Raw genomic sequence first — 22755 nt, 5'->3', positions numbered from 1 at the left:
AATAGGAATAGGTTCATGAGGAAACAATGCAACCGACAACTAGAGAAGTACTCAAACCATTGCTTAAAGAAATGCAAACACAAACAGACCTACCAGAGGTCACAACAAGCTTGGTTACTTCCTCCACCAGAGGAATTCAGAATGTTGGTTCCTCCTCAGTAGGCCACAAACCAACAAATGTAACTAAAGTACTTTTGGATTCAATCAAAAGGATAACAGATTGTAGTTCATAGGCTTATAAACCCATAGATGACACAATCCCAATTTTGAAGGTAATTGCTCCTAACTGTAATACAGACAATAAAGATTCTTTAGGACAACTTGATACTTTGTGTAGATACATCACTGAGAACATTGAGAAAATAAAGGAAGAGACATTGAAGGACAAAGTAGAAATTGAAAAGCAAAAATTCTTTGAAGATCAAATAAAGAAGTGTACTAGAGAATTTGACACACTTCTACCAGAACTGTGTAACTTATTAAAGGAATACAAAACTCTATACAAAGACACCTGCAAGACAAACTTTTTGACAGTAGACATAGATAAGAAAATAATAAAGGTAAAAGATGAAATCAATAAACTTGCAGATAATTTTGTTAACTCACCTGATACATTATCAGTTTTTGAGCAAAGGATAACAAATTTTGAGGAAGAATTACTTAAATTAGAAAGAGAAAAGGAGAGAATAGTGAATAAGGCTAAGCATTTGAGATTAAAACTAAGTCCAAGATTGGAATATCTAGCATCATTGTAGAAGGAAATATCTGAGGCATTGATACAGGGATAAAAAATACCGCCAGAGCATATGCAACACCTCACTAGTACAGTTAAAAGAACAGAGACATCAATTAGAGACGGTAAAAAGTTTATGGAGAGTATAAACTTGATTTTGGAGGATCTATTTCAAATTGTAACTACCCAGTCACAAGGTTGAAACTACAAACTCTACTAACATCTTGACAACCTTTGTCATTAATGCCAAAGGGGGAGTAGTGGGATGAGAAAATTCAATATCACAGGAATCATATGCTCAGGGGGAGCACACATTTTTGGTAACATTTTTGGACTTCACAATTTTGGATACACTTTTGAAATTTCTCATGAGTGTTGCCATCAATGCCAAAGGGGGAGATTGTTGGCATATGCTCACTCCAATGAGACATTGTATGTGATTGAAGGTTTTGTCATTGATGGAAACCTTACAATCCTATGACACTGGCAAGGCATTACACTGGCAAGGAATTACATCGGCAAGATAGTTCACTGGCATCAACAGATCACACTCTACACCGGCACTCAGACCACCGACACCGGCACAGAGAAAGGAAGCATATCGGCACAAAGGTCGACAAGATTTTTGTTATATTATATTTTGTTTATTATTGTAAAAACTTTGTAAGCCGACTTGGCAAGTTGTAAAATGACTCTTATATATAAGAGAGATCATTGTAAACATTTTGTAACGGATGAAAAGCAAAAAAGGGAGATATTAGGCAGACCTATTATGCGAAATATAGGTTAAAGGTTTTATGTAAAGAATAGAGCAGAAACCAGTACTGGATCAGGCATTATAGATGCTATTGTAAAGTAGTACAAGATATTGGATTTGTATAATCCATATTGTAAGTCAGTGAGACTTCCCATTGAGCAGTGAGCTCTAGGCAATTGGCCTTCCTGTATTTGCAGCCCCCTCTTGTAAGTAATATTCTCTTATTGGCCAGTAAGTGGATATTATGGGTCACAAATCCCACCGAGGTTTTTCCCACACCAGGTTTCCTCGTTAAATCCTTGTGTCATGGTGTGCTTTTCATGTGGATGCTTTTAATTCTGTTTATTGCATTATTTCTTGCATACCAGTACACTATTATAATATGTTCTGCATGTTTTAAGTTAAGAAATTCTGATCATCGGTTAGATACTGATTCACCCCCCCCTCTCAGTATCTGTGGGATTCCTAACAGATTGAATGCATTAAGATTATAAGTCCAAGTTTGCATTGGAGATAAATTTAGTTGATCCATGTGCTTGAGATAAAAATAGGTGATTCCATGCACCTTCCTTTAATTTGCTCAGGATTTTTATTTAGAAAAAGCCTTTTCAATGCAATTGAACTTATTTTCTCAAAAGCTTTGAGTTTTAATTTTAGAGAAAATGATTATCAATTTAATTGCTTTTCTGATTTTTCAAGTTATCTCAATTTAGAAAAAGAAATATCTTAAGTTTGATTTCTTCTCTCAATTTAATTCTTTTCTTTTGTTTTCAATTTAACTCTTTCTTTTGCAGATGAATTCCTCTTTTTGTGATAAATCTCTTTTTGTAAATTAATTCTCTTTTATTTTTTAATTCCTTTTTTGTGATTAAATGGCAAATTTATTTATTAATTAAATATGCTAGGATATTTAATTAAATAAAATAGGATGATTGATCAAAATGATTTACTTTGATTTAATTAATTAAATAAATATTTAATTAATATTGTGTGATTAACTTGTCATCTAACATCAATGATTGAAGAATTAATTAATTAGGTGCTCAAAGTTGATTTAATTGCCTTCGGTTAGGACCTTGGTGATGTTGTCAAGATTAGGGGCCCGTGGTTTAGATGACCATTTTTAGGGTATTATCAAAAAATTAAGATAAAATTAAGATAAAATGTTGAACTAGATTGATCGAGAAATGAAACCAATTTTGAACTTGATTGAACAAGAATCATCTGAGAAAAGTGATAAAACCGATTCCGAACTTGATTGAACAAGAACCGATTAGCAAGAGAAAATGTCCAGCTTGATTTGATGTGATTGAAACTGAACATCAATTTAAAGATTGATTCAGATAAGGACAAAGAATTCATATGACCCTAGAGATTTCTCTATTTGACATAAAAAAATCTTAACTTGATACAACGTGATTTAGTTTAGATGCCCCTAGTAACAAAGTTTAATTGACTTTCTTTGTGTGAAAAGATTTTTGCTTGGCTTTAGATGAAGATGATTCAAAACATTTGTCGACTTTTGATGATGATGATCACTAAAAAGGTGTTATGAGTATGCCCCCTCGGGAGCGAAATCGAAAGATAGCAATGGTACAAGGATTTTAGGCAATTTTTAGCGATGATAATTATTTGAGCACAAACATTGATGTTGAATAATTAAAAACAAATTTGATTTGATAATTTAAATTTGAGAATCGAAATTGAGCATAAAATGATTCAAAAATTGACTTGAGGATGAAAGTGTTAAGTGGTCAACGTCATGAAATTTCAACTAGAGAATTGACGTCAGATTTCGATTTTGATCCCAAAAATGGACTCAGGACAGTCGATTTAGTCTAGGGTACAAGTTTTATGTCCATCAGAGCAAGTTTAAAAATTAGGGTTTGGGCTATATATGGGGTTCAATGTGTCATTTTCAATTCATTTTTACCTCTCAAAGTTTAAAATTTTAATATACAAGTACTCAATCAGAGAAATGATGATGAAAAAGAGACCACTTAGCTAAAAAATGATGATTGCTTCAGACTCTCGTTCAAAAGATAAAGAGATCATTGTTATCATGCCAAAATCACTTGAAATGCATAAAATTTAGAATGAATGCAACCTAAACCTAGTCACTTGATTTGGTATGCTTAATTTTCATCACTGAGAATTTTACAAACACAACAGGCAAAATAGAGTTCCTTTCTTTTCATATGGAATATTAATTATCTTGTCCACAATGACCATTTTTCGTTCATATCCTTGGATAGATTATGTTAGGCCCAATATGGAAAGCTAATGTACTGAGAGGGGAGGGGTGAATCAGTACTTCAAATCCTTTCTTTTGCAATAACTTTACTGTTAAGCATAAACCAAAAACTATTGTAACATAACATAAAGCTAAAACAAATAAATAACAATCATACATGATTCACTCCATAACACATATATTTTGATTACGCAAAAACTCTTGGTTAGAGAGAAAAACTATGGTGGGGATGGCACCCACAACTTCACTACTGCAATAATAAAGGTTGCTCAGTTAGAGCTACATGTTTAGCTATTTTTGATAGCTTACCCTGTTAGGAGTATCAAGATCATTAGATCTACCTTGCTAAAGGATTTTACAACACTTATTCTAAATGTTGCACCGTGTTAAAGGCTTTACAATTTATAGACTTTGTTAGAGTCTTTTACCCTGTTAAAGGTTTCTCTTACAACTCAAAATATTACAATAGAATCTTTACAAATATCTGCAACTTTACATCTGAAATGTTATAGCAGATTCTATGTGCTCAAAATGAGATTACCTTGCTTATAGCATACCTCGGTAATCCATAAAGTAACTCGGTAAACCCTTCTGTTTACTCTATCCCTTGACTGTTCTCTGAAATCCTTCTCGGTGACCTTTGTGTCTCTGATAGTCACAATACTCAGTGCTTCCTTATCTATCACACATTTCTTGTTTCATACACCTCTATTTCTCATATTTTATCCTTAATCCATGTTGTATAAATAGATTTATTATGTCAGTGATCTGTTCATTGCTTCGATCTTAAAAACATGATTTATTGAATGAATAACCATACAAAATATTTCATTGGATAGATGACCTCAAGATCATACAAAATCTTTAAGTTCAATTTCCAATGTGGTAACGGTTCTTTGTTCCTTGATCTTGTAACATGTTTCCCATGTGTGTCTAGGTTCAATGAATCTGGTAACACGTTTCGCTTGGTGTGTGTTCACTCAGTATATAATTTTTGATGCTCGATAGACATAGAGTGTTACTCAGTAGACAACTCGGTGTATACTAGGCTTTGTGACTACTTTCTTCTATAACTGACTTCTCTGTGCTTACCGACTGAATAATTCAGTAGTAGTAACCGACTAGAGTATATAGAACTACTTTGGACATAAAACTAATGGCAACTTAGTAAATAGTAACAATCTCCCCTTTTTACATTAGTTTTGAAATATTTGACAAAACTTCTTTCAAAGTCATCAAAATCTATATACTTACAAAATTTGACTAATCAGATGGTATATACATTTGTCAATAAAATAGTATATTCAGGTATACTCCCCTTATCAATATACTGTACAAAATTCTGATTATGCGTGCTCGGTGATCAGTGTTCTATGTTTATTGCACTTGTTCTTTGCTCTTTGATCACTGCTCGGTTCACTGCTCCCCCTATCAAAATTAATTGTGCATGTGGATACTCTATTCTGCTCAGTATACTCCCCCTGTATACTACACTCCCCTTTTGATACTTTGATACTATACTCCCCCTTTTTGACAAACATCAAAACTTAGTTACCATTCGGTGGAGGCAACTGATCAAAAATGGATTTATACTTTGTTTTTGCATCGATGAGAGTGGTAGAGAGGACATCCTTAACACTATCCATGAGTGAATTCTGAGTTGTAATGTCAGCTAACAGTGAAATTAGTCCATCTAAGGTGCTTCTTTCTGGTTGAGTGGATAGGGAGGTGGCTTTGTTGATCTATTCTTGGATGAAGGACAAGTGTGGAATGAATAATGTTTGAAGAGTCATAATTTCCATCCTTATTTGGTGCTCTTCATTCCTAAGTTCCAATTGTTGAGCCATGAGCTTTTGTAGCTTGGTATAGAAATTCTGAATAGAATTTGACTCAGTGATCAACTTATTTGAGGGATCAGTGATCTCTTTCTCAATCACTTCTGTTTTATTTTTGATATCTTTAATGAATAAAGAGAATGTACAAAGTTTTTGAAATAAATAAAGAATGTGCTTGAGTTGAGGGGACAACTCAACAATAAATTTGACAAGTTTTACTTTGCCAATAGCAATGGCTTTCTTTACCTCTTCAATCATTTTAGCAGTGAGCTCTTTGTTCTTTAACTTGCTCAAATATTCAAATGTGTCTACTCCAGATGTCTCTATTTTGGTTAGGAGTTCATCCAGTTGAATATGGATGGTTGTATCTTTTGTCACTGTAGCTTCAAGTAGCATATTTGTTAATAGTGCTTTCACCTTCTGAAGTACTTTGTTTTTCTTTTGAATAGCCATTTGTTTTTCCTGTTCTGCTTTGGCTTTGCATAGTTCACTGAATTCAATGAGTGCTTGCCCTTTTAATTTGGATATGTCTACATTTGGCAACACTATTGGTTTTGACAAGTCTAATTTGAAACTATGCTTTTTCATTTTCTTTTCTTTAGTTTTCACTGGTTGAACTAATACAATGGCTTGAGAGGTTTGTTGACCCTCGGTAGGTTGCTCGATAGAGGCAACACTTTGGTCAGTTTCTTTAGCCTCTATAGTGTCCTTCGGTGCCTCTGTGCTTGGTGTCTCGGTTGTAACATTTTCAGTGCTTGAGAAGTCTGTTCTCCTTAGGCTTGAGAAGTAGATTCTCCATCTGTAGACTTGTGACCCTCTTTCCCTTGTTCAGTATCCTGAGGGGCCTCAGTTGAAACAAGCTGAGTGATCGAAGAATAGGGCTAAACTTGTTCCAAAACTAACTCACTGGATACCAGTTTGGTATATGCATTCCCTTCTATCATTTCCTGTTCTTGTGCCTCAGTGTCCATGATATCCTCATCAATTTGTATAGTCTCAGCAGGGTCTTGCTCGGTGATATCATGATCTTTCTCGGTAACATCAATTATTTCAACTTCAACTTGCTCACCATCATTCTTGATTCGAAATATTTCCTGCCACTTTTCTTTGGTCTCATTCTCTACATCCAAATAAAGGCCATTCATCAATTTCAAGGCTCTTTGCTTGACTAGGAAGTTTGTGTGGTAGTTTTTCAGATGTTCATTGATCTCATCTACCGACATGTCTGAGAAGAGATGTACCAGACTTATTTCTCTCATCTATTTCTCTAAGTCCATAGCATACTTCCATCTATTATCAATATGCAAATACAACTCTTTTGGAAGAGAATTAGATACTTCCAATGGAACCAATCGGAATTTCAGAAGTGTGCATATGACAGCTTCTTCAATTTGTCTCTTTTCATCATCATTTCTGGATTCATACTTAACATATCTAAATGATCCAAATCCACCATATTGTTTCAGATTAGCACAAAAATTATCAACACTATGTACATTTTCCTTTTTACTCTTGACAATCTGAAATTTACTTTTGTTTTCAGATTCGGTGTCACTAGACTCTTTAGTCAAAATGAGTCTCTGAGTAGATTTCTTATAAGTTTTTGTTACCTTTGGTATGGAAACATTCTTTGGTTTCTTACTCGGTGATGCTGCAGATGATCTTGTGTTTGGGCACTTTAGTGAAGGAGTTAGTGATACCTTTGATGTATCCTGTTTCTTTCTTTTCAAAATTTTCCCTTTAGGCAACTCAGTGCTTAATGTAATGGCTGCCTCTTGGGCTTCAGATTCCTCTTCAGTGATGACTAGAGTGCCCTTGACAAGTGTGGAGGAACAACCTTCTCCAAATTTCTCCATTAATGCATTGATCATTTTTGTTGCTTTCCTTGTAGCCTTGGGTACTACAATACTCATCTTAACTTTCTCTTTAACTTCTTCATATGTACCATATCTCAGCTCGGTAGCATGCCTTGGTAATGTAAGAAAAGCATCTATCTGTTGTTGTGTAATGTCAAAATCAATCTCATAACCCATAGGTGGCAAAGATTAAGTTCTCGGTTCCACAACATTGATATAGCAATAGTCGGTGTCTACTTCAAAGCATATATCATCTTTGTATTTCTCCACTAACTTGGCTGGAATTCTATACCTATTATGCATCTTTTCTTGAAACTTGCTAGAGTAATCATCCATAATATCATTGAAATTATCACCTAGCTTTTTGATGAAGTCATTGATTTGATGGGTGATTGGTCGGTGTAGCTCCCAAACTACATTACCAACTGATGGAAAGAATTTCTCAAAATAGAAAAACATGCATACCAAAAGTGATCCAAACTTCAGTGTGTTTTCTGAGTTGTTCTTCTTCGACTTCCTTATGGTGTTTAGATTCTCAAATAGGTTTTTCAACAATACTTCGCATAGATCAATTTTCATTTCTTTCTTCACAATTTTATATGCTAAATCGACTACTCCACAAGGTACACTGTTTTCCCTTGCCGATTGAAAGAAAGAATAACCAATTACTCTAATTGCAAACTTCACCTCTGCATCTGTGACATTGTTCAGTTTCAATCCTCTGCAATCAGATTCAACTACGGTTAAAGTGATTAATTCCTTCTGTGATATCATCTTCTGAGCTCGGGCATGATCAAAAATAGGGTAACCGGTGATCAAGTGAATGATTTCCTTGGTGATTTTGAATGGTTGCTCCTCTAGCCACATGAAGTCATCATGAACTCTGCTCAGAAAAAACTTGACCCATTGGGGTTTGAAGACACGGGGATAGGTTAGGGCTTCGGTCAATCCCTTGATTTTAATGTTTTCAAACTTGCTATCCAATTTCCCATCGGTACACAATTCATCATATGTGTCCTTGATTTCAACATGACCTAGTTCCTCAACACGACACTTAGTGAAGAATCTGACATCCTCAACTAGTAAAACCCTATTCGGAATGAGTGAAAATGCAGTTTTATCATCCAGTTCAGATGCTACTTTGGGAGTTAGAGAGTATTTCAGTGAGGGCTTTTCAATGTTCTCAACAACTACGGGCTTATGGATCTTAGGTGCCATTGCAGATTTAGGATAGATACTAACAAAAGATTCTTAGGGTTTGAAGAATTTTAAACGGCAGATGCTTTCCACTTAGTAAATAGATATTCACAACGGATATTTCTTGGTTAACTAGCTCTTAAAAAAAAATGCTTGAGATTGATGTGTAAATACCTTGAAATTTGCTCGGGAGGTGGTTGATCGCCTTTGAATCGCTTTGCTCTGCTTTCTGAAAACTTCATAAGTGTAAAATGACCACGTAAAAGCTTTAAGTACACAATATACCTTATCAGGCTTTGTGCAGTTAGGTCAGAAAATATTAAATGCACTCGGCACCACTTCCTTTTTATGCTTTTACCGAGTAAGTAGACTTCCTGTATTTATCGACTAGACAGGCTTCCAAAAGACTTGATAAAATTTCAAATTTCCTAATGCATCTTTAGTTATGCAAATTTTGAATTAAGTACATGATGAAATAGGAACTGTTAAGATTTAACCTTGAGAGAATGGATTCCCTTCATACCTTTACCGATTAATTTGGAATAGGTGCACCTAATTCGGTAGATAAGGTGCTTTCTTCATTTGACACAATTTCCTTCTTTTTCCAAATCATCTGTAATTTGCCTCTTATTTCCTCAGTGTCTCCTCTAGGCTGATCTCTACAATCTCTAGCCAAGTGTCCAATTTTGTGACAATGAAAACATGCCATACTAGGATTTCTCCATGATTTTCGATTGTTCATTCCAAACCTTATAAAGCAGTTGGCACTTATATGTCCATATCTTCCACAACATTCACACCATATCCTTGTATTGTAATCCCATGGTATTGTAGCATATTGTCAGTTAGGATCTATGTGAGTCCGGTAGCTTCCATTATTTGCTCGGTGTGCAGACCACATATAGTTCTTTTGCTTAAACCAACACTTCTCAGTACTATGTTGATATCTATTGCAGTTTTTACAAAACCCTTTGAATTTTGCCTTCTAATAATTGCTAGAAGACTTTGTCCTACATTGATTAGATGTGTGACCATACTTATTACAATTGTAACAATAACCATTAGACCTTGTGACATTTGGTTGCTTACCTTTTCTGATATGACACATGTTGGTAGTATGACCTTGATTTCCATAGTAGTTGCAAATAAGTTTCTTTTCTTTGATGTTCTTTTTGTTTCCAACTTGCTTTGATGATTCTCCTTTCTCGGTAGTGTTGATTCCCTTCTCGGTAGAGTCTTTTCCTTTGTAACCGAGTCCTACAACTTTGTTGGGTCTTTTTGTATTCAGTTGCTCATCCAACATCTTTGATGCTTCATAACTCTTCTTCGGTGTTTCTTTGGATTTCTTCTCTATTTCAAGTTCATCAGTTAATCTTGATAATTCAAGTTTCAATGCTTGATTCTCATTATCCTTCAGATTTGCTTCATGATGTGCATAACCCAATTGATATAACAGATTACTTTGAATTCCAGTCATCCTAGTGATTTCATCATTCTTTTCAGACACTAATACTTCAAGTTGATGTCTTTCTCTTTCCATATTTCTTATGTTATCCTCGGCTGTCCTTAATGCATCAAGATTTTCAGTCATCTGTGTGCTGAAATGTTCATGTTCTCTTTTCATTGCTTTTAGCTGATCAGTCAGTGCTTTGTTCTTTTCTTTCAGTTCTTCAATTATTTCTTCAGTCTCTTCAGATATACTATTCTCAGTTGATGTCTCAATTTGTTCCACTAACTCTTGAGAGTCTTGTAGATCATCAGACAACCTTCTTCTAATTTTCAGAGATTTTTGCATTTGTCTTTGCATGTCTGCAATCACTTGATTAGCATGATCCAACTCTTCTTGCAAATACACAATTTTCTGAGATTGTTTATAGCCTTCCATTGATAAGATCTTTTTCTTTAGGCTGTTAAACCCTTTTCCAAGATTGAAGCTCTGATACCAATTGTTAGGCCCAATATGGAAAGGTAATGTACTGAGAGGGGAGGGGTGAATCAGTACTTCAAATCCTTTCTTTTGCAATAACTTTACTGTTAAGCATAAACCAAAAATTGTTGTAACATAACATAAAGATAAAATAAATAAATAACAATAATACATGATTCACTCCATAACACATATATTTTGGTTACGCAGAAACTCTTGGTTAGAGAGAAAAATTTGCGATGGGGATGGCACCCACAACTTCACTACTGCAATAATACAGGTTGCTCGGTTAGAGCTACATGTTTAGGTATTTCTAATAGCTTACCCTGTTAGGAGTATCAAGATCGTTAGATCTACCTTGCTAAAGGATTTTACAACACTTATTCTAAATGATGCACCTGGTTAAAGGCTTTACAATTTATAGACTTTGTTAGAGTCTTTTACCCTGTTAAAGGTTTCTCTACAACTAAAAATATTACAATAAAATCTTTACAAATATCTGCAACTTTACATCTGAAATGTTATAGCAGATTCTATATGCTCAAAATGAGATTACTTTGCTTATAGCATACCTCGGTAATCCATAAAGTAACTCTGTAAACCCTTCTATTTACTCTGTCCCTTGACTGTTCTTTGAAATCCTTCTCGGTGACCTCTATGTCTCTGACAGTCACAATGCTTCCTTATCTATCACACATGTCTTGTTTCATACACCTCTATTTCTCATATTTTATCCTTAATCCATGTTGTGTAAATAGATTTATTATGTCGGTCATCTGTTCATTGCTTCGATCTTACAAACATGATTTATCGAATGAATAACCATACCAAATATTTCATTGGATAGATGACCTCAAGATCATACAAAATATTTAAGTGCAATTTCCAATGTGATAACAGTTCTTTGTTCCTCGATCTTGTAACACGTTTCCCATTTGTGTCTAGGTTTAATGAATCTGGTAACACGTTTCGCTCGGTGTGTGTTCATTCGATATATCATTTTTACTGCTCAATAGACATAGAGTGTTACTCGGTAGACAACTCGGTGTATACTAGGCTCTATGACTACTTTCTTTTATAACCGACTGCTCTATGCTTACCGACTGAATATTTTGGTAGTATTAACCGACTAGAGTATATAGAATGACTTTGGACATAAAACTAATGGCAACTTAGTAAATAGTAATAGATTACGCATGCATCCGGATTGCACATTAAATAAATTCTCTCAAAATAGACAAAGAAAGAACTCCAACCTCCCTATAGCATATAAATAAGCGGAGTCGAGGTATGTGTGGCGATTTCACCTGGATGTGAAGGCACTTATCATAGACACCCAACTGATTAGATATTTCTAGATCATCAAAATCATTCATACAAGTAGAAAACAAAGAAAATTATTATGCCCCCAATCCTTGCTCCTCTTAGTCAAGATAAACTTCCTCGAGTTACTCAAAGGGAATAATAATCGAAAACCAATTTAAAAGACAACACACAAAGAAATTTTCAATCCTATCTCAAACAGTTTAAAGATTGTTTTCAGTAGTCTTGTTTTGTTTCTTTACTCAATGATAAAACTCTTCAATAGTTTGGAGACAGGTGACTGATTCAGAGTGGATGACCTGGTACTATCGACACAAATATGATTTGGTTAAACTTATTAGCACATTTAAATTGATCAGTCAATTCCCTATGACTAGGACATTGATCGGTTTCAAGCCATGAGGGTTCCAAAAGAACCAAGATGTTACAAAAGCGACTAAAAGTTATATACAAGTGAAAGCAAAGATGCAAGAAAGTGGGAATGAGAACAAGAAATGCCAACTTTGCGTTGGTAGATGGAGCACTTGAGTACAAGAGGTGTCTGTTTATCAGGTTTTCACTTGCTTGGCTGAGTTTTTTTTTTCAGTACATTTTATGATTTTTTGGATTTTTTCAGGACATTTTAGTTGTACAGGTTGTTGGAGAAGATAATACTAAGTGAAGAATTTCTTCAAGTGAATGGTGTTGATTGTTTCACGAAGCTATTCTCCTTCCGATGTTGAGAATTGATAGGCACTAGAGCCAAAGACTACAGTAACGATGTAAGGACCAAACCAGTTGGGTTCAAACTTCCCTTTGTTGTCTCAAAACTATTGATTTTTAGGATTTTCTCTCAGAACAAGGTCACCAACCTAAAATTATTGTTATCAAACTTTCTTGTTATAACCTATAGACATTCTCTTTAGATTCGCTCTCAGATGATCAAATGCCACTTGTCGACATTCATCCAGCAACTCGAGTTCTTGCAATCTAGATATCATGCAGTCTTCATTAGTAACAAGACCTTGCAAAGAAAATCTCAAAGACGGTATTTCTACCTCAATAGGAAAGACTTCTTTGGATCCATGCACCAAAGAAAAAGGTGTAGCCCCAATAGGTGTTCTGATACTTGTTATATAAGCCCATAGTGTAGGATTGAGCTACAGATGCCAATCCTTTCCAGATTTGTTTACTGTTTTGTGTAAGATAGTCAACTGATTTTTGTTAGATGCTTCAGCTTGTCCATTACCTTGAGGGTAGTATATGGATGACCAGTGCTATTTGATTTTGAATTTATCACAGAGCTCATCTATATCTTTGTTTTTGAACTGCCCTCCCTTGTCAGTCACAATTGAAGAAGGTATCTCATATCTGCAAATGATATAGTTAAGGATGAACAGAGCTACTTGTTTACTGGTTTCTTTTATTAGAGGAACTGATTCTACCAACTTAGTGAATTACTTAGTGATAGTTATAATAAACTTGTGTCCATTAGATTATGCAGGATATATTTGGCCAATGAGGTCAAACGCCCATTGTTGAAAAGGCCAATGTGTGATGAAAGGTATGAGATCCCTTGCTGGAGCATGTATGATATTCCCATGTAGCTGACACTTCTCACAATTTTTAGCAAATTTTATAGCATCTTTTTTCATAGGCCAATAGCTAGCCCATAGCAGTATTCGAACTAAAGTTAGACTATTTGAATGAGATCCACAAATACCTTCATGGACTTCAGATAAAGCACGTTGGGACTCTTCAGTTTCTAGACACCTAAGCAAAGTACTATCCAAACCTCGCCTAAATAGATCGTTAGTGATGATGACATATTGTGAAGCATTTCAGATTAGGTTCCTTTTCTCATTATGGGTAATATTAGTAGGACTAATTTGGTCACACAAGTAAGAGTAAATGTGGCTATAACAAGATGAGTCATGTCCAATTATAGAACAGACCATCTAGGACTCAGGAGAATCATAAGCAAGATAATATAACTCTTCCACCAGGAATTCAAAGTGGAAGTTAGATTCTTGTAGTTGGGGTATAGACACCAAGGTAGCCATAGCATCTACTGCTCTATTTGCTAATCTGCAAATCTACTGAAATTATACAAAGGTAAAGTATTTCTTGAGATCATCAACCATTCTCTTATAAGGCATTAGTTTCTCATCCCGATTCTGATATATATCATTGATTTGGTTGATGATTAGCTAAGAGTCTCCATAGATGTGTAATTCAACAACCCTCCATTCGATAGCCAGCTTGATCCCATTTACCAAAGCTTCATATTCTGCAATATTGATTTTGTAAGGAAAGAGAATCTTGTAAGCTTTTGGGATTGAATATCTTTGAGGAGTGATAAAAAGTATTCTAGCACCAGAACCATGTTGAGTGAAAGACCCATCAAAGAACATTTTCCATGATTGCTGAGTAAGGTGCATGATGGATTCATCCAGAAATTCTATGTGCAAAGGTTGATTGTCTTCAAGCGAAGCATCAACAAGTTGATCTGCAATTACTTGTCCTTTGATAGCCTTGTGTTCTATATATTCAATGTCAAATTCTGTAAGAACCATGACCCATTTAGCCAATCTTCCAGTAAGTGTTGCTTTGATGAGAAGGTATTTGAGTGGATCAATCTTAGCCACCAACTTGATAGAATGTGCTAACATTTAGTGTCTTAGTTTTTGTGATGCAAAGACAAATGCCAAAAAACCTTTTTCTATTATAATATAGTTCATCTCATAGGACACCAAGGTCCTACTCATATAATATATGGCTCTTTCATTTTTATTCTCATCTTGTTCTACCATAAGTGCCCCCAATGATGTATCTGTAGCTAATATGTATAGAATCAATGGTTTACCTTGAATTGGTGGCATCAATATAGGTGGGTTTGAAAGATAGTCCTGATTTGTTTTAGATGTTGTTCACAATCTTCATCCCAATTGTATTTGATTCCTTTCCATAATGCCTTTGTGAATGGTTGAGCTTTATCTACTAGTTGAGAAATAAAGTGTCTTATTTACTGGAGGCATCCTTGTAAACTTTTCATTTGACTGATATTCTTTGGAGGTGGCATTTCCATGATAGCCGTAACCTTTTTAGGATCCACTTCAATTCCTTTCGTTGAAACAATATATCCTAAGAGCTTACCAGATGTAACCCCAAATGCACATTTCTTAGGATTTAATCTGAGTTTGAATTTTTCTATTCCATCTAATATTGGACCTAGTTCTGATAGATGTGTTGATCTTTTCATGAACTTAACTAGAGTTTCATCGACATAATCCTCCATGTTTTTGTGCATCATGTCATGAAAAATTGTTGTTACGACTCTTTGATAAGTAGCACCCACGTTCTTTAAACCAAAGGGCATTACATTCCAACAAAAAGTTTCCCATGCATAGGTGAATGTTGTTTTCTCTTAATCCTCAGGTGCAATTTTGATCTGATTGTATCTTGAAAACCCATCCATTAAAGAGTACATTTCATAGCTAGCAGTCATGTCCACAATCATGTCTATGTTGGGTAGTGGAAAATCATCCTTCGGATAGGATTTGTTTAAATCTCTGAAATCAGTGCAAACATGGATTGATTTGTTAGGTTTAGAAACAGGTAGAATATTAGATATCCATTCAGCATAATCAATTGATTTGATAAATCCAGCTTTTCGTAATTTTTCTAGCTTATCCTTAGCAAGTAATGCAACATGACGATGCATTTTTTGGAGTTTTTGCTTAACATGTTTAACTCTAGGAGTGATAGAGAGATGATGCATTATCAGCTCAGAATCCAGACCCAGTATATCAGCATATGTCCATGCAAAATTGATCTTCTTTTCCATTAAGAAATCAACAAATTCTTTTAGTTCTTCAGCTGACAAGGATTGAGCTACATGTATGGTATGATGAGCTTCTTTTGTTCCAATGTTTACTAGTTGTGTAGGTTCAATTAGCACTGATGATCGCTCTTGAAAGTGATCAATCAAAATGTCAAGTATATCACCTTCAGGCGCCTTAGAGAGTTTTTCACCGTTAGGTATGTCCTTTATTTTTACTATTTTTGATTCTGACATCGCCACGGTGTGGTTTTTGCCATCAGAACTATTATTTTTCTTTTTATTTTTGTTTTTGCGACTAAGATACTTGACCTTTGTTGTTGTCACATTCTCACTTTGTTCACTAGTGGAAGAGTCCATTGGTTCAACTACATTAAGATAGCAAGCTAATGTATAGTCATTGGCAGAGGTAGGTATACTCAAAGGTTGGTCTTGAAGAGTACAGTCAATTAGTTCAGGATGTACCAAGGATAAAGTTTTAATAGGGTTGAAGGAGTACACGGTATTATCATCATAACTTCGGACCAATAAGTCAAGTTCCAGAATACTACCTTGCGTAAGTGTCTCGAGACCAAGAAGAGTTACAACATGATTATCAAAGTCTACGTTAATATTTAGGGGACCTAACCCAACAGACCTACCGCTAGCATCGTCCTCTACTTTAGATTGGACTACATATCATGGTTTGACAGTAACAGGGTCAACATGCAGATTCTCGACATTCATGACGAAGTAGTCATAGTTTGGTGTCAAATAGGTATTGTCATAAATAGAGCTTATGTCAAAGTGATTAGAGTCATAAGATGAAGTCTCTGACTCTTCTTCAAATGGTTTAGGAAAAGTATGTTTAGTATCAATATCTACATCTTTGATGCTGCAAGTTCCTTCATGATTTGGTTCTTTGTTCACTTGTATTTGACATATCTGTTGACATAACCTTGATGACTCTGTTAGTCTTTGTCGTCTTTTCCATTCAGCTTCCTCTAGACTAATGATTGGCTCTATTTCTGTAGCCTCTAATTCTTCTTTTGTAGTTTCATACCTGATTTGTTCTATCTCATTAGAGGGAGATATAGTAGGGGAAGAATTTTCTTGTGCTCTTTCTTCTTTCACTGTTGTTCATAGTCTTCTTGTCTTTTTAGTCTGATTTCCTCTATTTCCTTTTGCAGCTTCAATCCTATTATCTCTTGTGCTTCATCTATGATATTACTGGATTCTTCAGGAGTTTCTTTAGTAGATGTATCTAAGAGAGGATCTGAACCCCATTCATACTCATTTGAGTCAGTTTTTGAATCATCTATTCACATTCTACCTATGTATGTGACCAAAATGTTTAGTGGTACAAACAAGTCTTTAATTCCTTTGATTTCTTCTCTCATGTCTTCTAGGACTTCTACTCCTTGTGTTATTTTTGATACAATTGGAACTCGAATACCATCTGCTTCTTCTCTATTGATTGCCAATTCAACTTGTTCATTTTCATACTCTTCCTGAGTTTGTTGAGTATTTATTTCCTGTGATGTTGAAGGTATTATCTTTTTCCTCCACTTAGATTGATGATGAGAAGTATGCTTCTGATCTGATGACTTTCTTAGATTGTATCCTAGTACAGATTTATCATTTGTAGACTTAGTTTGTAACTGAATAGGTTCAACAATACCTTCTTGATGCTTGCATAGAGGACCGGTACCTGAATATCCCATGCGGTGACTCATTTTATAGCCTGGACCATATTGTGTCGAGAAAATTTCACAGTGTTGTATTTCTTTTATTTACTATCGTATTTGAAAATCCATTTGAGAACAACATCCTCTTCTATTTCATCTGCAGCGGAAGTAGAGGACTGTACAAAAATACCATCATAAATGACATTTGGAGTTGAAGTTTGTGGCTTCATAGCCTCTAATAGTTGTCCAAATTGTCTTGGTGATGGAGGAAGGGACATTAGTGAAAGTACAGGTTCTATTTTGTATCCATCCATGCAAATATCTATGATTTTAAATTTCTTTTCTAAATCTTTCATCAAAGTTTCTGAACTTTCAACTGTAGAGGTTGCTCTATTATGAGGACCAAAGGTATCAGTACACTATGTCAATGCATTACATGTATAGATTGTATAAGTAGGAATACTAATGTTAACTCCGTTATAAGGAAATTTCAAGCACTGATGATATATAGATGGCACTGCTTTCATTTCATGAATCCATGGCCTACCCAATAAGATATTGTATGAAAGAGGAAGGTCAAGCACTTGAAAAAATAACATCTCTTTCCATAGGTCCTACCCTGATTGGTAATAGTACCACACTTTTAGAGGTTCTCTCTTCTTCATCATAAGATTTGATTGTTATTTTCTTTTTTGGATCAATGAAATTTTCAAAAAAGCCCAACAGTGTAAGTAGATTGTAGGTACAAATATTGAACCCAACGCCTCCATCTATCAAAACATGTTTGACTTGGTTTTTATGGATCATAGCTTCGATGTGTAATGGCTGGTTATGTGGGTGATTTAGTGAATTGTCATCTTCTTCAGAGAAAGTGAGGTAATGAGGCGAAGTCAAGTGACCCACCATAGATTGAAACCGATCTACATCTAAATCTTTAGGGACATCAGTAGTGAGTAAATATTTGTCTAGGATCACTCTATGTGCAGAAGAGATCTTAAGCAGTTCGAAAATGGAGATTTGAGCAGTAGTTCTTTTCAATTAATGCTATAACCAGGAGAGGATGATGAAACCAACTGTTTAGATTTAGCTATGATCGTATCTGGTCGTCTGTTTGAAGAAGTCAATATGTTTGATGTTGTTTGATCAGTAGTTGAGGAACTAGCTCCTTGGAGAGTAACCTTCTTTTGAGCGTGGGTCACAACATTTGCAATGTGTGCTTTATTTTGTTTATCTTTGATTATGATCACATTGAAATACTCAGGTTGGGAAGATTCAATCATGTTGATCACATTGTCATTGTTAGTGTAGGTGTAATTGACTTTGGCACCTCCCTTGGATTTTGAGGAATCACCTTGTTCATAAGCAAGTAAGGGATCTTTAAAAGCTTTGTGATCAGCATTAGTCGTGTGATTTCCAGCAACAATTTTTACAGCATCGATGAGGTCTTGAATCTCATGTTTGAGAGCTTCATGCAGTTGTTTGTTGTATGACCCTTATTTCGATGATATTCACAGTATTCGTTTTCCCTCCACCATTTGGGTTTAACTTCTAGATCATATGGTCTAGAGTTATCTAGCAATATTATTAGATCATTTGCCAATAAAGTCTTAAAAGTTGATTCATATGATTCCTCCAAAGGAAATCGTGTTTAGGCTTTGAAATACAAGGTTTCTCTTTAAACCACTCTTTGAATTTTTTTGGAGGATTTTCTGCTGTAGTTTCAGCAGCTTTCAGTGCTTGTGTGCCACTAGCTAGATTAAATATTGTGGGTTTAGATTTTGTTTTAACTAGGTCTACCACTCTATAATTAACAATGCTTATATTGTTATCTTTTTTGTATTTCTAGTATTTGTTCTTTTCTTTGGAACTAGAACCTTGTTATGTTTCTTTTCAAAGTGATATATCTCCTTTCTTTATAAGCACATCTTCCATTCTGAGGGCGCTATCTACCATTTTGTTGAATGAAGGGTACACTTGTATTTGGATACTATATTTCAATTCAAGGATTAGATTATTGACAAAGATATCCATCTTCTCAGAATCTAGAATAGGTTGTGAATATCTAGAGAACATCTTACTCCAACGTTGAAGAAAAGTGAGAAAAGGCTCTCATGTTTTCTATTTGGTATTGAAAAGCTCAATTATAGTGACTGGATGACGAATATTATAGGAGTATTGTTGTAGAAATAATTCAACTAACTCCTCAAAAGTTTTAATTCCCTTGGGTAGGCTCAAAAACCATTTCATAGCTTGTCCTCCTAAACTCCTCGAGAAAAGGCACATGAGATATGTTCTTTTGTGCATGAACTCCATACATAAAGCACATAATTCTCTGACATGGTCTTGAGGATCTATATTTCCATCATATTTGTCAAACTTAGGAATTTACACTCTTGAAGGAAATGGAGGCATGTAAAGGTTTTTGTCAAATGGAAATGGGCATATCGTGTCCACAGAATATTGCTTTGATGATTTATCCTTGTTTTTCATTTTTGTGATTTCAGTCTGTAACGCTCACAATTTTTTTTTTACCAGCACTAAAGGTGTCTCTTCTTCTTTAGTGATAAGGGTTTCAATGTTATAATCAATAAGAAGTTTAATGCCTTTCTTTGCTAGCTCTAGAAAATAATCTTCTTTTTCTCTAACCATGATAATCTTCATCATTTTTTGGAAATATTTATCCTTTTGACAGTTATTTATAACAACTTATGTAGGTTCAGAGGCTTCAGAATCGCTAGATGAGGAATCACTATCATTATCATGGGTACTAAGGTTTTCATAAGTATTGTGTTTAGCAGCTTGTCTTTCTTGCCTTTCTCCAGACATGGTGGGAGACAAGGGCTGATTATAAATTGGTAAATTTGATGATGAAGGTTTATTAAAGATGGGGTCTTCTACAAAGAATGGATTCTCTTTTAATGAAAAGGATGGTCATATACCTTTGTTAGCATTCTTGTGAGAACTTCTAGTTTGAGCAAGCATTTATAACTCATATGAGCGAGAGCTAGATGTGATGCAAAAGTCAAGATCAAATTGAAGCTAGTTGTTCGTTTAACGTAATGACTGAGAGAAGTAACTAAGATTCAGTCTGGTTTCGAGAATGATCTATCCTATATAAGATGTGATCTAAGAAACTTATTTTGATTTGAGAGAAGTGACTAAGACTCAGTCTGGTTTCAGGATCGATCTATCCTGTATAAGACGTGGTATAAGTGACTTAAGTTTGATAAGTAGTTGATTGAACTAGCTAAAAGATGGTCGACAAAATCGTGCAACACAATGACAGAGGTACACTATCAAGATTGTTTTTGCTCAGAATTATGATGACCAGTTTTATGCTCGTTGTAGACTAATTAGGCAAGTTTCACTATTCTGGAAAAGTGTTTAGATAGACAAGTGTTTAGACTGACAAAATCAGGAATTCCTACAATAGAGTTTTCAAACCTAGATGACTATTTAGCAGCTCCCAAACGACTTAGACAATTTCTCATATGAGTTGCTGCCTAAACTCGTATGATAGTTTACTGACCTCCAGATGACAATCTATTGAGTATGATAGTTATTCATACGATAGTATGATAAGGTCGAGATGATAATTCTATAGACTCGTATGATAGTTTTAACAGAGCCAGATGACAAACTGACATGATTAATGAAGACTTTGTATGATAATAGATATTTAGCCAGATGATAATTCAGCAGACTCATACAATAGAGGACTGGACAGAGACAAGATTCTGACATAGACAGAGTTTTGACGACTGAAAGAGACTAGTTTCTGGACACAGATAGAGTTCTGATCACTAAATTATTGATGTTGTTGATTTGTTTTCTCCAGTTTTAGTATTTCAGTTTCAGTTTCAGGGATGAAAACATAGTAAACACGCAACATGTATAATGACTTTCAAGCACAACATGCTAACCCTATGGAAGTTGGCTTAGAGAAGAAAATCTTTGCTTGCAGACTTAGGTACACACCCAATAGCTAATCAGAATATGACCACTGATTCTCACTCAATGCATTCTCAATGCCGTATTAGCCGACTCCAAACGCTAATGGGGGCACGATATGGCAAGTGCCTTGGGAGAGTTACTATCTCTCTTGCACAAATATTATCCCCCTTTCGGAGATGAATCGAGTAGCCTCTATCTTATAGTTCTTAGTTAGGAATTATATTCGAAATTACTCTTTGAAGTCATGCAAGCATGATTGAGGCCTATAGCCCGACAAGGTATCGAAACAAGCTATAGTCACATAAACGTGATTGAGACCGTGAGGCCCTACAAAATGCCCGATATGAGATATCTCAAAGAGAAAACTCAGATAATCCCATCCTCTGAGACTTTAATCACCAGAGGCCAATTTATTATAGTGAGTTGGAATACTTAGGTCCAGTTGTACTCACTTGGGTCATTCTCATAGGGTGATTACTTTTTCCCACTGTGACAAGACCGCTAAAGGTACACAAATCTGAAATTTAGAAAAAGCCTTAAGGGTGTGGATTTCTAATTGTCTATAAAAGACAAGAACATACTCTCCTACCTCTTAGATTTTTCTTCAAACACAAAAGACAGATTTGTTCATTAACCAAATAGCAATTTAAGTACCTAAAAATGAATTTAAAAAATACACGATGTTTGGTCGATTCTCTTTAGGCAACCTGCAAAACCAACGCATCACTAGTCATGTTGTTTTTGATTCTTTGATAGACGTATGTTTGATTGATAAATTCTTTGACAAGCATTTTGCAAGAAACCGGTTAAGTTGTGAAAATCTCAAACAGACAAAATAAAATTCAGAGTTAGCATCAGTATCATCAAAATTTAATTCAAGAAAAACCTTGAAAAGTAATTTGTTTTTCAAAAATCCTAATCTAACTCCTCCAACCTACAAGAAACTTTTAGAAACCTGCAAGAAGAAAACGTTAGTGAAATATCAAATCTTTTGGTGGGCTTACACAAGCCTATTTCAAATCTCAGGTACAACCTTTTTACTCCTAATGTTGAAATGCCTTGAAATCTGACTAAATCTGAAATTTGGAAGATCCTCCAAAAACTAGATTTTGCATTATAACTCCTGGAGGTCCGAAACCCCTCTCAAATATCTTGACAATATATATGGAATGTAACTTAAAGTATAAGTCAAGTAAACTCCTAAACAAAACTCTTTGTTTTTCATACGACAAAAGAGTAACTCATACGAGTATTCTCACCTGACCATACGAGAATTCTCACTGAACCGAATGAGTACACCCAGAAGCAAATGACAAAATCGATTACTCATACGATTACTCCCACAGAGTTGAACGACAAATCTCAGGACTCACCCTATATGTTGCAGAAACTCGTACAACCTTTTGCAGAGACTGTACAAAAAAAATCCGAA

Source organism: Cryptomeria japonica, chromosome 9, assembly GCF_030272615.1.
Source record: "Cryptomeria japonica chromosome 9, Sugi_1.0, whole genome shotgun sequence".
Taxonomy (NCBI): Eukaryota; Viridiplantae; Streptophyta; class Pinopsida; order Cupressales; family Cupressaceae; genus Cryptomeria; species Cryptomeria japonica.
This window is presented reverse-complemented; position numbering follows the sequence as displayed.